This window comes from Phyllobates terribilis, unplaced genomic scaffold (genome assembly GCF_046119375.1).
Source record: "Phyllobates terribilis strain yellow unplaced genomic scaffold, ASM4611937v1 Scaffold_3__8_contigs__length_932513732, whole genome shotgun sequence".
Taxonomy (NCBI): domain Eukaryota; kingdom Metazoa; phylum Chordata; class Amphibia; order Anura; family Dendrobatidae; genus Phyllobates; species Phyllobates terribilis.
Window position 1 is genome coordinate 199687739 of NW_027362763.1, and position 15364 is coordinate 199703102.

Genomic DNA, 15364 nt, shown 5'->3' on the forward strand with positions numbered 1-15364 from the left:
CTCCTTCCCTTCCAAACCCTGCAGTGTGCCCAAACAGTGGTTTTCCCCCACATATGGGGTATCGGCATACTCAGGAGAAATTGCTCAACAATTTCATGGTGCAATTTCTCCTGTTACCCTTATGATAATGCAAAATTAGGGGATGAAAAACATTTTTGTGGGAAAAATGTGAAAATTTTATTTTTATGGCTCAATATTATAAATTTCTGTGAAGCTTCTGGGGGTTCAAGGTGCTCACCACACATCTAGATAAGTTCCCTAAGGGATCTAGTTTCCAAAATGGTGTCATTTGGGGGGGGTTTCCACTGTTTAGGCACATCAGGGGCTCCCCAAATGCGACATACATGGCGTCCGCTAATTATTCAAACAAATTTTACATTCAAAAAGTCAAATGGCGCTCCTTGCCTTCCGAACCCTGCAGTGCGCCCAAACAGTGATTTTCCCTCACATATGGGGTAGCAGCGTGCTCAGGAGAAATTGCACTCCAAATTGTGTAGTCCATTTTTTCCTGTTACCCTTGTGAAAATAAAAAAAATGGGTCTAAAGTAACATTTTTTTGAAAAAAAGTTAAATGTTCATTGTTTTCTCCCACATTCCAAAAATTCCCGTGAAGCACCTAAAGAGTTAATAAACTTCTGGAATGTGGTTTTGAGCACCTTGAGGGGTGAAGTTTTTAGAATGATGTCACTTTTGGGTATTTTCTGTCATAAAGGCCCCTTAAAGTCACTTCAAGTAAGATGTGGTCCCTAAAAAAATGGTTTTGTAAATTTTGTTGGAAAAATGAGAAATCGCTGGTCAACTTTTAACCCTTAGAACTTCCTAACAAAAAAAATTGGGGTTCCAAAATTGTGCTGATGTAAAGTAGACATGTTGGAAATGTTATTTATTAACTATTTTGTCTGACATCTCTCTGATTTAAGGGCATGAAAATTCAAAATTTGAAAATTGCAACATTTTCAAAAGTTTCGTCAAATTTCCGATTTTTTCACAAATAAACGCAAATGATATGGAAGAAATTTTACCACTATCATGAAGTACAAGATATCACAAAAAAAAAAACAATCTCAGAATCAGGGGGATCCGTTGAAGCGTTCCAGAGCTATTACCTCATATAGTGACAGTGGTCAGAATTGAAAAAATTGGCCTGGTCACAAAGATGAAAACAGGCTCTGGCGCGGAAGGGTTAAGTGATTTATTTTGTTAATTGAGAAAAGGTGTGACAGTAATCAGACCTGTGTGGGGCTAGGGAAATAGAACTCAGCTTCCCAAAGATGTGATAAACCACAGTTAATTTATGTTTTAAAGGGGAGAGGCAATCACTTTTTCACACAGGGCCCTGTAGGTTTGGATTTCTTTTTCTCTTAATAATACAGACCTTCATTTAAAAACTGCATTTTGTGTTTACTTGTGTTATCTTTGTCTAATATTTAAATTTGTTTTGTGATCTGAAACATTTAAGTGTGACAAACATGCAAGAGAATAAGAAATCAGAAGGGGGCAAACAATTTTTCACACCACTGTATTTCTGATCTCCTAGGACAGCGGGATAGCTAGCCATATTCAGGAAAATCCCGTTGGATCCAGGAGAGTTGGAAGATATGCCTGACTAGTAACTCACCTCTACATATCCCAAGCCAGGCCTCAAATGAAATGAAGAAAACACCTTTATGGGAATGATAAGTGAATAAGAATGCACAATCCGAGAGAGGTCAGCACCATGAGGGAGAGATAGGCATCAGCACACTGCGATTCATGAGGTTTTATTACAAGATAAATCTCGTTCATACCACTTCCCCATTTCATTTGCGACCTGTCTGAGCCCGTAGAGAGGTGAGTCACTATTCACTTTTATTCTTTTTGATCAAAAGCTGTTAACTATAACCACAATTCATTAAAGTTTTTACACCAGAAAGCTATTGTAAAAAGGTATCAAAAGTCATGAAATGTTTGTAAGACACAAAACTGTCCAAAAATTTTGAGACTTTGGCGTTTTCATACCATTTTTGCAGAGTGGGCAGAGCAGGGAGAGGACAGGGGTGGATTGGGGTATGGCGACCCCTTCTCGTCTGGTTATTATGCCACAAATCTTACTTCAGTCTCATACTGGAGTCTCTCCAGTCTCATAAGATTTGTGGCGAGGCTCACATGGAGACGCACTGCTTTGCTCCTCACCTGATTCATTAATAGGGGCCTAAGTACCTTGTGTTTTTGCAGGTATAGCAAAAGTAGAGTTCATGTATTCATTAATCATGTGCTGACACATAGTGTATGTATATATGTTTGTATTCTGCCACATCGTATTTATGTATTTTGTGATACCAAATTTATAGATAGATATATAGAGATATAAATTACATTTGACAGTTTTTAAAAAATTCACAGCATTTTCTAAGGCCTTTTGGGGTTTTCATTCATGAGGCAAGTTGCAGTTGTAGTTTTTATTGGTACTATTTTGGAGTACTTACGAATTTTTGATAACTTTATATTCCTTTTTTGGGGTGGAGGAGGAATAAGCGGAAGGTGGCAATCTTATACTGGTAACCTGACCTAAGAATTGCTCTTCAACATACTACCTGTATTAGTAGAAAACCTTTATAATATCTAAAAAAAAAAATCATTAGAAGTAGCAGATGGACATTTACATAATCACAACTATCATACACTCTAGGGAAAGTATAAGTCGGCCAAAGTGTCATCTCCACCACCACCATCCAGAAATTCCAGGACAGTCAATAAAAATTGGTCACTTTTTCTGTCCTGTCCGGTCTGAATGTAATCGAAAAATTAAACCTTGAGAAAAACAAGAACCATCTGGCTTGTCTAGGAGTTAACCTTTTAGCTGACTCAATATAAGCTAGATTCTTGTGATCAGTGACCACAGTAACTGGATGAACCGCCCCCTCCAAAAAATGCCTCCATTCCTCAAAGGCTAATTTTACAGCAAGTAACTCACGATTTCCAACATAATTTTTTTCCGCCAGCGAAAGTTTCTTAGACAAAAAAGCACATGGATGCAAGTTAGTCAGAGTTTTGGTTCCCTGCGACAAAACCGCCCCTACTCCGACCTCTGAAGCATCCACCTCTACAATGAATGGTTCTTGAAGATCCAGTTGGATCAGAATGGGGGCAGACATGAAGCACTCTTTTAATTTTTTCGAAAGCCTTGATAGCACTCGGCGACCATATCTTGAGATTTGCCCCCTTATGTGTAAGGTCAGTAAGAGGTTTAGCAATCTGAGAAAACCCCTTGAAAAATTTTCTATAATAGTTGGCGAATCCCAGAAAACGCTGTAAAGCCTTAAGATCACGAGGCTGAACCCAGTCAATTATGACCTGTACCTTTCCAGGGTCCATCTTAAACCCTTCTGCAGACAAGATGAACCCCAAGAACGAAATTTCCTGAACAGAAAAAACACATTTTTCCAATTTAGCAAACAAATAGTCCTTCTTTAACCTTTGTAACACAACCCGGACATGTTCCTGGTGAGAGTCCAAATCTGGCGAGAAAATTAGAATATCATCCAGATAAATTACAACATATCTTCCAATGCAATCAGAGAAAATATCATTCATAACATTTTGAAACACAGCAGGTGCATTGGATAACCCAAAAGGCATGACATGGTTTTCAAACAGACCCTCAGACGTTAAAAACGCAGTCTTCCACTCATCACCCTTCGATGCGTATCAAATTGTAAGCCCCTCTAAGATCAAGTTTAGAGAATACCCTGGCCCCCAGAAACTAATTATATAGGTCGGGGATGAGTGGAAGTGGGTACGTATTTTTAACCGTGATTTTGTTTAGTTCCCGGAAATCAAGGCAAGGATGGAGACCCCCATCTTTCTTTTTTACGAAGAAAAAAACGGCAGCTACCGGAGAGGAGGAAGGATGGATATGACCCTTCCTTAAACTTTCTTTAACATATTCTTTCATGGCAGCCCGGTCAGGCCTGGACAAATTGTAAAGTCGAGCTTTAGGCAGTTTGGCACAAGAAATAAGCTCAATAGCACAATCACAAGGACGATGGGGAGGTAATATATCTCCACCTCCTTTTCCAAGAACACATCTCCAAAGTCCTTCAGGTACGCCGGCAGACCATTCAGACTAGCGGAGCATATTTGTACAGTTTTTACACATTTCTTGCAGCAATTAGGGCCCCATTTAACAATCTCCCTCTGACACCATTCAATGATAGGATTGTGCATCTGCAACCATGGAAGCCCTAGTACCAACCCAGCAGGTAAATTATCCAACACAAAACATGAGAAGGATTCAGAGTGGAGAGCTCCTACTTGAAGCGTGAAATCCACCGTAACCTTCTTGACCAAATTCCGGGATAATGGTGTTTTGTCAAGGGCGAAGACTTGCAAGGGTCTTTCTAAACTAACTGCCCCAAACCCTAACTTTAGAACCAGTCCTGAATCAATAAAGTTAGCAGCAGACCCACAGTCGATGAACGCCAATGTTGATAACACCTGGTTCTCGAAGGATAACACAGTATTTATTAGTACCCTGGAGGAGGAAGAAAAAGGTACCTGGGAGTCTGGGTGACCTCCTCGGCCGTCACCCAGACTCAGACGTTCTCCTGATGGTTTGGTAGCCTGAGGACGAGTAGGGCAATCCTTGAGAAAATGTCCAGAGGGACCACAGGACAGACAGAGTCCGAGATCTTGTCTGTGTCTTCTCTCCACAACATCAAGACTGGCAACTCTGATCTCCAATGGTTCCCCGTCCGGTATTGGCCTTGCTCCAGGGAAATGTAACGGGCAGCCTGCCGTTCATCACGTCTCTCACGGATTCTACGGTCCATTCGTACGGCTTGGGTCATGGCCTCCGCCAGAGAACAAGAAGCGTCATGGAGGACCAGGGCATCCTTAAGGGTTTCAGAAAGACCTTTGCAGAACAGGCACCTGAGAGCTGCATCGTTCCACAGAACTGCAATGGACCACTGCCAGAACTCAGTACAGTAGTCCTCAGCTGTGCGACCCCCTTGTGCCAGGTTCGTGATCTTAGCCTCAGCAACCTAGATCCTGTCGGGTTCGTCATATATCAGTCTTAAACTGTCAAAGAAGGCGTCAACAGAAAACCGTTCTGGGGCCTGTGGGGACAAGGAAAATGCCCAGGTCTGAGGGCCCCCTCGCAGTAGGGACATGATTATTCCCACCCGCTGGAACTCCTCCCCTGACGATCGGGGGAGCAGGGTAAGGAATAACCTACAGCTCTCCCTGAAGACCCTAAATTGGTTTCTCTTTCCAAAAAATTTATCAGGGAGCTCTATTACAGGTTCTGGAGAGACCAACTGTACATGAGTGGGTACTGATGTCACAACGACTGCCGGCAGTAAAGGGCTATCTGAGGTTTTCATTATATTAGTTATCTGACCCTGCAGCTGACATTGTGATGACTCCAGACTCTGGCTTTCCTTAGCTAGATCCTGAGTCATCAGCTTCAAATTTGCCATCTGGTCACAGAGCATGTGAACAGTCTCCATATAGGCAAAAAAAAGAAAAACTTATGGGCCAAACGTAATGTAACGCTGAGTCACTTTTCACGGCCAGGCCATGAGACGGGATAGTCAAGGAGTCCGAAGTCAAAGCAAGGAGGGTACGTCATAAACAGAGGGAAGTGTTAGAACTCTCCTGTTAGGTTTTTTCTATTATGCTGGTCACATGACCGTTTTTGCCTATTTAATCCTGCTCCACCCTTCTGGCCTTGCTGGACTTCATTGAAATTTCTACTCTTAAGCTAGCCAGGTGCTTTGTTTCCTTTCTCAGTCAGTTTAGCTAGGTCTTTTGACCTCTATGTTCTATGTTGTTTGTTTGTCTATTTACTGCTACAATTTCTGCTAGGAGGTGTCCATCTTTCTCCCAGTCCCTAGTTCTTGTAGGGATCCCTCCCTCACATCTATAGGTCTTCGTGCAGACTAGCTGAGGACTTTAGCGGGTCTGATCGCAGGATCAGGTTCCCCGTTACATCGTAGGGATCTAGCTTAGTTCTATTGTAGGGACAGATCTCCTGTCTTTCCTTAGTGCTTGTAGCAGATCATAACAGTAAGTCCAGCCCAAAAAATTTCTCTAAGGAAAGACCTCCAGTTTCCATCATGGTGTCAGTTCAGGATTTGGCTCAACGCCTGCAGGGACTCTCTCTGCAGGTGGCCGAGCTCCAACAACACGTGAGTAGCTATTCTGGAGAGCATTTTGTGGAGCCAAAGGTACGATTGCCTGATTTATTTTTTGGTGAACAACAAGATTTTTTTTCCTTTAAAAATGCTTGTTTATTGTATTTTTGTTTGAGACCCAGATCCTCTGGTGATGAATCACAGCGCATAGGGTTCATAATGTCACTGTTGCGCAAAGAACCACAGGGATGGGCCTTTTCTCTCCAACCTAGCGATCCGTGCTTTAGATCAGTGGATAGTTTTTTTTCTGCTTTGGGGTTGTTGTATGATGATCCTGATCGTGTCTCATCAGCTGAGACGGAATTGAGACATTTGAGGCAGGGATCAGGTAATGTGGAAAACTATTGTACTCACTTCCGTCGGTGGTCTGCTCAGGTGGGGTAGAACGATTCAGCTCTGAAAAGTTTGTTTCTTGCTGGGCTAGGTGAAAGGGTTAAGGATCTGCTGATTGCTTATCCTACACCTGGAAACTTGCAGGAGGCAATGCAATTAGCTATGCGGGTGGACAGGAGACTGCGTGCAAGGGTTAATGAGAGTAAATCCTCTGCCATGTCAGCTCCGAGTCTTGAGAGGGTCTGTACTGACACTGGAGAACCGATGGAGATTGGGGCGATGTCACCCCGCTCTCAGGAAAAAGACCGCAGGTTTTCTGAAGGTTTGTGCTTTTATTGCGGCAAGTCTGACCATTTCATTAAGAACTGTGTGCTTCGTATGAACAAAGAAAAAAAAAAGGTCAGTTACGCCCGTATAGCCTGTTTAAACACTAAGGGTGTATTTCTTTCTGCTATTACCGCAGCTCAGGAAGAATTAATTGAATTTCGGGTATTTGTGGATTGTGGTTCAACTCTGAATGTGATTGATGGGGGATTCTTGGAAAAACTTAATTTAAAACCCAAACCTTTGTCATCCCCTATTGCCGTGGTTTCTGTCGATGGCTCTCCCTTGAAATGTGTTACTCACAAGGTTTATGAATTTCCCCTCACTATTAATGGTATTCACCAAGAAAATTTGGATTTGGTGGTATTAAATAATTTGCCTTCTCCAGTAGTTTTGGGGTTGCCCTGGTTAAAATTGCACAATCCTGTACTGGATTGGTCTACCAATGAAATTAAGTCCTGGAGCCCTAAGTGTTATGACAAGTGTTGTAACGGGCGCATTGCTGTTGTAGATAAAGGGGAATTACCTGTACCTATTCAGGATTTTTGGAAAGTTTTTTCTGAGGAGGAGTCGCAAATTTTGCCTCCCCATAGAGACTACGATTGTACCATTGAATTTGTCCCTGGAGCGACTCTTCCTAAAAGTCATTTATTTAATCTGACTATTCCTGAGAGAAAGGCTTTGGAGGAATACATACAGACGAGCTTGGCCGCTGGTCATATCAGACCCTCTAAGTCACCTGTGGCTGTTGGATTTTTTTTTCTTAAAAAAAAGGACGGCGGTTTACGTCCTTGTTTGGACTTTCGTGAGATTAATAAAATTACTGTACGCAATCCCTACCCCCTGCCATTGATTCCTGATTTGTTTAACCAGTTAGTGGGGGCCAAGTGGTTCTCTAAAATTGATCTCCGGGGGGCATACAATTTGTTGCGCATGAAGGAGGGTGATGAATGGAAGACTGCTTTTAACACTCCTGTGGGTCATTTTGAGAATTTGGTTATGCCTTTTGGTCTTACCAATGCACTAGCATTTTTTCAGAATCTTATTAATGACATCCTTAGACCTTTGATCGGCAAAAATGTGGTTGTGTATTTGGATGACATTTTGATTTATTCGCCTGACCTGGAGTCTCATTGGCGGAGCGTACGTGAGGTATTGCAGTTATTGATTGACAATTCGCTTTTTGCTAAGCTGGAGAAATGTGAGTTCGCTGTACAGAGAATTAGTTTTTTGGGCTACATTATCTCCAGCGAGGGCTTTGAGATGGACCCGGTGAAAGTTCAAGCTGTGCAGGAATGGCCTAGGCCTATTGGTTTGAAATTGATACAGAAGTTTTTGGATTTCGCCAATTATTACAGAAAATTCATTAAAATAATTTCTATTATTGTTAAACCACTGACCGATCTCACCAGGAAAGGTTCTAATACGGTTCAGTGGACTACTGAGGCCATTGAAGCTTTTGTGTTTCTAAAGGAGAGGTTCAGCTCTGCACCCATCCTTATGCAGCCTGATGTGACTAAGCCATTTTTGGTTGAGGTTGATGCTTCTTCTGTGGGGGTCGGTGCGGTGTTGTCTCAGGAAAACAAGGATGGAGTACATCCCTGTGCCTTTTTTTCAAAAAAGTTTTCTGTGACTGAACTTAATTACGATATTGGTAATCGGGAATTACTGGCTATTAAACTCGCATTTGAACACTGGCGTCATCTCTTGGAAGGTGCTGATTTTCCCATTCAGGTTTTCACTGATCATAAAAATCTGATCTATCTTGATGCTGCCAAGCGCTTGAATGCCCGTCAGGCTAGGTGGGCACTTTTTTTTTTGCGGTTTAATTTTTCCGTTACTTACATACCGGGTACCAAGAATGTTAAAGCTGATGCTTTGTCTCGCAGCTTTTCTCCCATGGTCGGTGCTGTGGAGGAGGAGAGCATTTTACAAGAAGGTGTTGTGATTGCTGCATTGGACTCCGTTTTGGAAGATGAGATTCTTAAAGCACAGGAGAATGCCCCATCTAACACTCCCCATGGGAGGTTGTTTGTGCCTAGGACCTTTAGGAGAGATTTGTTTGTTGAGTGTCATGAGTCTCGGTTGGCAGGTCATCTTGGAATTTCTGAGACCAAGAGACTTGTGGGTCGCAGTTTTTGGTGGCCTGGATGGCAGAAGGAGGTCATTAAGTGGGTGCGTCAATGCACTGTGTGTGCTAGATCTAAGTCTTCACATACTCCTGCTGCGGGGTTGCTTTGCCCTCTGGAGGTTCCTAGTGCACCTTGGACACATCTGGCTATGGACTTTATTACTGACCTTCCCCCCTCTGAGGGTTTCACGGTCATCTGGGTGGTCGTGGACCGTTTTAGCAAGATGTGTCACTTGGTTCCCTTCATGAAACTGCCCTGCCCTAAGACACTCGCTAAGGCCTTTGTCAAGGAGATTGTCAGACTCCATGGTGTTCCTACTGACATTGTTTCTGATAGGGGACCTCAGTTCGTGGCTCGGTTTTGGCGTGCCTTTTGTGACAGGTTGGGAGTTCATTTGTCATTTTCATCTGGATATCATCCTGAGTCTAATGGCCAGACAGAAAGGAAGAACCAGGATGTTGAGCAGTTCTTGCGTTGTTTTGTGGCAGACAATTAAGAGGGGTGGTCTGAGTTTCTGCCGCTTGCTGAATTTGCTCTTAACAACCATACATCCTCTTCTGCTGGGCGTTCGCCTTTTTTTTGTTGTTCTGGGAGACATCCGTCTTTTGGGTCATTCTCCAAATTGGTATCGGCTGTCCCTGAGGAGGAGAGTTTTTCCGGTGATTTGGAAAGAGTTTGGACGGATGTGCGTGGCAATCTTCAGGAGGCTAACAAAAAATCTAAGAGGTACTTTGACAGGAAACGTCAAGAGGTTTTGTTTACGGTTGGTGACATGGTTTGGTTGTCCTCTAAGAATCTGCGGTTGAGGATTCCTTCTAAAAAATTGGGTCCCAAGTTTGTAGGGCCCTTTAAGGTGCTTCAGGTAGTTAACCAATCTGCTGTTAGGTTGGAGGTTCCTACCTCCTGGAAGGTTAATCCGGTGTTTCATGTTTCTCTATTGAAAAAAGCTTATGTATCAGATAGAGACGCCACTGCCACTGTTCCTCCGGTGGTGGAGGACGGGGAATATGAAATTTCCCGCATCCTTAATTCGAGACGGTATAGAGGGAGTTTGCAGTATCTCGTCGCTTGGAAGGGTTTCGGTCCCGAGGATAACTCATGGGTGAGGGCAGATGATGTTTCTGCTTCCAGACTTGTCAGAGCGTTTCACAAGAGGTTTCCTGATAAGCCTGGGCCTAGGGGATCCGGAGGATCCTCATAGAAGAGGGGGTACTGTTAGAACTCTCCTGTTAGGTTTTTTCTATTATGCTGGTCACATGACCGTTTTTGCCTATTTAATCCTGCTCCGCCCTTCTGGCCTTGCTGGACTTCATTGTAATTTCTACTCTTAAGCTAGCTAGGTGCTTTGTTACCTTTCTCAGTCAGTTTAGCTAGGTCTTTTGACCTCTATGTTCTATGTTGTTTGTTTGTCTATTTACTGCTATAATTTCTGCTAGGAGGTGTCCATCTTTCTCCCAGTCCCTAGTTCTTGTAGGGATCCCTCCCTCACATCTATACGTCTTCGTGCAGACTAGCTGAGGACTTTAGCGGGTCTGATCACAGGATCAGGTTCCCCGTTACATCGTAGGGATCTAGCTTAGTTCTATTGTAGGGACAGATCTCCTGTCTTTCCTCAGTGCTTGTAGCAGATCATAACAGGAAGAGGCAAAGGCATAGTCAGGTAACGTTCCGTAGATCAGAATACCAAGAGGAAAGCAGATCAGAGCAGAAGGGGTTAAACAGACGGATGGTCAGATCAAGATCCAAATCAGGCAACAGAAGATCGATAAACAGAATTCAAGGCACAGAGAACAAACCTCACACTCAGCGCCGGACTGGAGTACCTGGGGCCCACAAGGAAAAAATCAATCTTGGGGCCCACCAGCACCATGCAGTTACCGTATATAGGAATAACATAAGTCCACAAACTCTTTCAAAATGAATCAACTTTATTAACCAACAAATAACCAATATAATGAATAAATAACAAACTAAAGAAACACTCCTGGCAAAAGAGGAACACTGTTATCTTATTCACATCAGTGTGTGATAAAGTGCCATAACAAAACAATAACAATAAATACTTTCAAGGTACATTCTCTTCTATATATATAATCGTCTTATCCCATCTCTCTGTCTGTCTGTCTGTCTTTCTGTCTGTCTGTCTGTCCAGGAAATCCCGCGTCGCTCATTGGTCCGGCAGCGGCCATTCAGCGCTGCGGGACTTCTGAAAAAAGATGGCGACTGTTAGCGGCTCATCTGCGGGACGGAGCTCAGCGGCGATGCAGCCGGGAGATGACCGGCTCAAGGCGCTCATCTCCCGACCGCCCGCGCCGCTGACCTCCATGCGGCTAGGGTGTGAAGGGAGGACCGGGGAGCGGCGCTGCGGGTCGGGATACTTCTGCTGTGAGCGCCCGCTCATGTCCCAGGTTCTCGCAGCGGAAGCAGCCGCACAGACAGTGGCGCTGACATCCATGCAGCTAGGGTGTCAAGGGAGGACCGGGGAGCGGCGCTGCGGGTCGGGATACTTCTGCTGCGAGCGCCCGCTCATGTCCCGGGTTCTCGCAGCGGAAGTAGCCGCACAGGTAGCGCCGCTCCCCGGTCCTCACCAATACGATTCGCTGATTGGTCGCGATCTCTCGCCGCGACCAATCACTGATCTTGGCCCAAAAGTTAAACACCGCTGTGCTGATTGGTCGCGGCCGCTGCCCGTGACCAATCACCGATTTGGATGCCACATTTAAATAGCGTCCGCGACCAATCACCGATCTTGCAGACACATTTAATACCGCTGTGCTGATTGGTCGCGGCCGCTATTTAAATGTGGCACCCAAATCGGTGATTGGTCGCGGTCTTCGGCCACGACCAATCACTGATCTTGCTGCAAAAGTTAAACACCGCTGTGCTGATTGGTCGCGGACGCTGCCCGCAACCAATCACCGATTTGGGCGCCACATTTAGACACTGCTGTGCTGATTGGTCGCGGACGCTGCCCGCGACCAATCACCGATTTGGGTGCCACATTTAAATAGCGGCCACGACCAATCACCGATCTTGCAGAGACATTTAAACACCGTTGTGCTGATTGGTCGCCGATGCTGCCCGCGACCAACCACTGATTTGGGCGCCACATTTAAATAGCGGCCGCGACCAATCACCGATCTTGCAGACACATTTAAACACCGCTGTGCTGATTGGTCGCGGACGCTATTTAAATGTGGCGCACAAATCGGTGATTGGTGGCGGTCTTCGGCGCGACCAATCACTGATCTTGCTGCAAAAGTTAAACACCGCTGTGCTGATTGGTCGCGGACGCTGCCTGCGACCAATCACCGATTTGGGCTCCACATTTAAACACTGCTGTGCTGATTGGTCGCGGACGCTGCCCGCGACCAATCGCCGATCTTGCAGAGACATTTAAACACCGCTGTGCTGATTGGTCGCCGACGCTGCCCACGACCAATCACTGATTTGGGCACCACATTTAAATAGCGGCCGCGACCAATCACCGATCTTGCAGACACATTTAAACACCGCTCTGCTGATTGGTCGCGGACTCTATTTAAATGTGGCACCCAAATCGGTGATTGGTCGCGGGCATCGTCCGCGACCAATCAGCACAGCGGTGTTTAAATGTTGCGCCAAGATCGGTGATTGGTCGCGGCCGCTATTTAAATGTGGCGCTCAAATCGGTGATTGGTCGCGGGCAGGGTCCGCGACCAATCAGCACAGCGGTATTTAAATGTGGCGCCAAGATCGGTGATTGGTCGTGGCCGATATTTAAATGTGGCGCCCAAATGGGTGATTAGTCGTGGGTATCGTCCGCGACCAATCAGCACAGCGGTGTTTAAATGTTGCGCCAAGATCGGTGATTGGTCGCGGCCGCTATTTAAATGTGGCGCTCAAATCGGTGATTGGTCGCGGGCAGGGTCCACGACCAATCAGCACAGCGGTGTTTAAATGTGGCGCAAAGATCGGTGATTGGTCGCGGCCGATATTTAAATGTGGCGCCCAAATGGGTGATTGGTCGCGGGCATCGTCCACGACCAATCAGCACAGTGGTGTTTAAATGTGGCGCCAAGATCGGTGATTGGCCGCGGCCGATATTTAAATGTGGCGCCCAAATGGGTGATTGGTCGCGACCAATAAGCGATTTTGAACACAAATGTCCGGACCTTAGTAACACCATGCGGCTACTGTCGGGAGATCAGCGGCTAGGGTGTCAAGGCAGAACCGGGGAGCGGCGCTGCGGGTCGGGATACTTCTGCTGCGAGCAGTCGCTCATGTCCCGGCTTCTCGCAGTGGAAGTAGCCGCACAGGCAGCGGCGCTCCCCGGTCCTCACCAATACGATTCCGCTCCCCGGTCCTCACCAATACGATTCGCTGATTGGTCGCGATCTCCGCACACGACCAATCAGTGATCTTGGCGCAAAATTTAAACACCGCTGTGCTGATTGGTCGCGGCCGCTGCCCGCGACCAATCACCGATTTGGGCGCCACATTTAAATAGCAGCCACGACCAATCACCGATGTTGACGCCACATTTAAACACTGCTGTGCTGATTGGTCGCGGACGCCGGCCGCGACCAATCAGCGAGCTTGGTGCCAAATTTTAACAACGCTCTGCTGATTGGTCGCAGACTCCAGACGCTACCAATCAGCGACATTGGCGCCAAATGTAAACAGCGCTCTGCTGATTGGTCGCAGTTGCCAGCCGCGACCAATCAGCGAGATTGGCGCCAAATTTAAACAACGCTCTGCTGATTGGTCGCGGACGCCAGACGCGACCAATCAGCGATTTTGGCGCCAAATTTAAATAACGCTCTGCTGATTGGTCGCCGGCCGCGACCAATCAGCAGTATTGACGCCAAATTGAAACCTCACTCTGCTGATTAGTCGCAACCACCGGCCGTGACCAATCAGCGATATTGGCGCCAAATTTAAACACCGCTTCGCTGATTGGTCGCGGTGGCCGGCCGTGACCAATCAGCGATATTGCCGCCAAATTTAAACACTGCTCTGTTGATTGGTCGCGGTTACCGGTCACGAATAATCAGCATTATTGGCGCCACATTTAAACACCGCTCTGCTGATTGGTCGCGGCCGTGACCAATCACCATTATTGGCGCCAAATTTAAATACAGCTCTGCTGATTGGTCGCGACCGCTGGCCGCAACCAATCAGCATTATTGGCGCAAAATTTAAACACTGTTCTGCTGATTGGTCGCGGTTACCGGTCACGAATAATCAGCATTATTGGCGCCACATTTAAACACCGCTCTGCTGATTGGTCGCGGCCGTGACCAATCACCATTATTGGCGCCAAATTTAAATACAGCTCTGCTGATTGTTCGCGACCGCCGGCCGCAACCAATCAGCATTATTGGCGCAAAATTTAAACACCGCTCTGCTGATTGGTCGCGGTTACCGGTCACGAATAATCAGCATTATTGGCGCCACATTTAAACACCGCTCTGCTGATTGGTCGCGGCCGTGACCAATCACCATTATTGGCGCCAAATTTAAATACAGCTCTGCTGATTGGTCGCGACCGCAACCAATCAGCATTATTGGCGCAAAATTTAAACACCGCTCTGCTGATTGCACCCGGTCGGCCGCATACATATTCTAGAATACCCAATGCGTTAGAATCGGGCCACCATCTAGTAAAGTATAAGTGCCACAAATTGAACCTGCATCTATCTAGCATCCCAGCAGCCAGCATCATTGTAGCAGCACCAAACTTGGCCCACTGGGAAAACTTAAAGAATTCTGTAAGCATTTTGGAAGTTTGTATTGCACGTTTTCATCTCCTCTATAATACAGTACCATTCAATTGTTAGTAAAAGGCCCAAAACAACAAATAAACACACACTGTCATTCAGCAGCAAAATTACAAAAGTTTTTTTTTTCAGAACGGAAGATAACATTGCTTACGTATTAATAATGTCATCATAGTCTAAGTTCCTTGGAATGTTATACTCAATGTTCAACAGAAGGAGTGACTCTAAAAGCTCCTGTCCAATTGAAGACCTCAAACGATTTTTTACAATTTTCAGCTTTGAGAACACTCTTTCACATGAAACCTGGGTGCAAGCTAGTGTAAGAAGTGTCTTGTAAACTGCAAAAATGTTTGTGTAAGCAGCAGAATGTAAATTGTAGTCATATAAAAGTCTGTAGCAGCAGGAAAGGCAGTTTTTTTGCGGGACGAGTTGTACTTTCAGATGCAATCATTTATTTTACCATATAGTGTACAGGGAAATGGCAGCAAAAATTTCAAGTGCAGTAAAATTGCAAAAAAAGTACAATTACACGTTTGTTTATTGGGTTTTTTAGTCACCATGTTCACTGTATGGTAAAACCGAGACGTGACAGTGTGATGCCTTGGGTCAGTACGAGTTCGTAGATACCAAACAT